Here is a 2,599-nt window from a genome sequence, read left to right as displayed (position 1 = left end):
GGTCAGAAAGGGCCGATTGTGCTCCCGCCGGGAACGTCTCCCGCGGGATCCGGGCACTGATCCAAGGTGGGGGCCCCCCCGTGGGATTCCGGGCCCATCCCAGGACTCCCATCCAAGAACTCCCATCCTGGATCTCCCATCCCAGAGCTCCCGTCCCAGAACTCCCATCCCAGATCTCCCATCCCAGAACTCCCATCCTGAAGCTCCCATCCCAGAACTCCTTTTCCAGAACACCCATCCCAGAGCTCCCATCCCGGAGCTCCCATCCCAGAGCTCCCATCCCAGAGCTCCCATCCTGGATCTCCCATCTTGGATCTCCCATCCCAGAGTTCCCATCCCAGATCTCCCATCCCATAACTCCCATCCCAGAGCTCCCATCCTGGATCTCCCATCCTGGAACTCCCATCCTGGATCTCCCATTCCAGATCTCCCATCCCAGAACTCCCATCCCAGAGCTCCCATCCCAGATCTCCCATCCCAGAACTCCCATCCTGAAGCTCCCATCCCAGAACTCCTTTTCCAGAACTCCCATCCCACAGTTCCCATCCCACAGTTCCCATCCCGGAACTCCCATCCCAGAGCTCCCATCCCAGAGTTCCCATCTTGGATCTCCCATCTTGGATCTCCCATCCCAGAACTCCCATCCCAGAGCTCCCATCCCACAGTTCCCATCCTGGATCTCCCATTCCAGAGTTCCCATCCCAGAGCTTCCATTCCGGAGCTCCCATCCTGGATCTCCCATCCCAGAACTCCCATCCCAGAGCTCCCATCTTGGATCTCCCATCCCAGAGCTCCCATTCCAAACTCCCATCCCAGAGCTCCCATCCTGGATCTCCCATCCTGGAACTCCCATCCTGGATCTCCCATTCCAGAGCTCCCATCCCGGAGCTCCCATTCCACAGTTCCCATCCCAGAGTTCCCATCCCAGAGCTCCCATCCCAGATCTCTCATCCCAGAGATCTCATTCCAAAGCTCCCATCCTGGAGCTCCCATCCCAGAGTTCCCATCCCAGAGTTCCCATCCCAGAGTTCCCATCCCAGAGTTCCCATTCCAGAGTTCCCATCCCAGAGATCCCACCCCAGAGCTCCCATCCCAGAACTCTCATCCCACAGTTCCCATCCCACAGCTCTCATCCCAAAACTCCCATCCCAGAGCTCCCATTCCGGAGCTCCCATCCTGGAACTCCCATCCCAGAGCTCCCATCCCACAGTTCCCGTCCTGGATCTCCCATTCCAGAGTTCCCATCCCAGATCTCCCATCCCAGATCTCCCATCCTGGATCTCCCATTCCAGAGCTCCCACCCCAGAACTCCCATCCCACAGTTCCAATCCCGGATCTCCCATCCCGGAGCTCCCATCCTGGATCTCCCATNATCTCCCATCCCAGAGCTCCCATCCCAGATCTCTCATCCCAGAGATCTCATTCCAAAGCTCCCATCCTGGAGCTCCCATTCCAGAGCTCCCATCTTGGAGCTCCCATCTTGGATCTCCCATCCCAGAGCTCCCATTCCAGAGCTCCCATCTTGGATCTCCCATCCCAGAGCTCCCATCCCAGATCTCCCATCCCAGATCTCCCATCCCAGAGCTCCCATCCCACAGTTCCCATCCCAAGCTCCCATCCTGGATCTCCCATCCCAGAGCTCCCATCCTGGATCTCCCATTCCAGAGCTCCCATCCCGGAGCTCCCATTCCACAGTTCCCATCCCAGAGTTCCCATCCCAGATCTCCCATTCCAGAGTTCCCATCCTGGATCTCCCATCCCACAGTTCCCATCCTGGATCTCCCATTCCACAGTTCCCATCCCAGAGTTCCCATCCCGGAGCTCCCATTCCACAGTTCCCATCCCAGAGTTCCCATCCCAGATCTCCCATTCCAGAGCTCCCATCCTGGATCTCCCATCCCGTAGCTCCCACCCCACCCCTCTCCCTCTCCCTCTCCCCAGGTGCTGTCCAAGGCCCCGAATCCCTCGGACCCCTCGGCCCCCCCGGACACTCAGGTGACCGTCCAGCTCTTCGACTCGGAGCCGCTGTCTCTGACGGTGCCGGGGCACATCCCGTGGGACGATCCCAAATTCATGGAGCTCGTGGCCCAGCAGGCGCTCCGGCACTACAAGGAGAACTCCATGTGAGCCCCGGGAGACCCCCCAAAAACCGGGAATGTGGTGTGTGGGGGGTGTCCCACCGGGCTCACTCCCCGCTCTCCTCCACCCCGCAGAGAGTAGCCGGGCCATCCCGCGGCTCCGCAGCCCTTCCAGCCCCGTTCCCGGCGGGAATTGTCGCCGTTGCTGTGCCTCCCCCCACTCCCCTCCTCTCCCTCCTGCTGCCGGGACCACCCCCCAGCCCGTCCCGGGGGTCCCAAACTTGACAATAAAGGTAGAGTTGGATCCTTGGAGCTGCTTCCCTGAGGTTTTTGGGGTGTTCATGGGGGGAAAGAAGTGGGAATAAAGCAGCCTGGGGGTCGTTCCTGGATGCTGGAAAATTTGGGGGGATACGAGGATTGGGGACCCCCCACACACGCCCAGGGGTCCCAAATAAGGTAGAGTTGAATCCTTGGATCTGTTTTCCCGGGGTTTGGGGACATCCTGAACCCATAAGTGGGAA

The 2,599-nt window shown here is 59.8% G+C and overlaps 1 long non-coding RNA gene across 1 annotated transcript; it reads left to right on the top strand.

The window, feature by feature from the left end:
- Window positions 1-1,938: 1,938 nt before the first annotated feature.
- Window positions 1,939-2,388, top strand: LOC115307572. The gene is made up of 2 exons (XR_003915876.1): window positions 1,939-2,123; window positions 2,214-2,388. It is a non-coding gene; the product is annotated as an uncharacterized LOC115307572 (long non-coding RNA).
- The last annotated feature ends 211 nt before the right edge of the window (window positions 2,389-2,599 follow it).

This window comes from Manacus vitellinus, unplaced genomic scaffold (assembly GCF_001715985.3).
Source record: "Manacus vitellinus isolate BGI_N305 unplaced genomic scaffold, ASM171598v3 scaffold_285_pilon, whole genome shotgun sequence".
Classification (NCBI taxonomy): domain Eukaryota; kingdom Metazoa; phylum Chordata; class Aves; order Passeriformes; family Pipridae; genus Manacus; species Manacus vitellinus.
The sequence above is the reverse complement of the archived record's forward strand: the minus strand, read 5'-3'. Positions and strand labels throughout refer to the sequence as shown.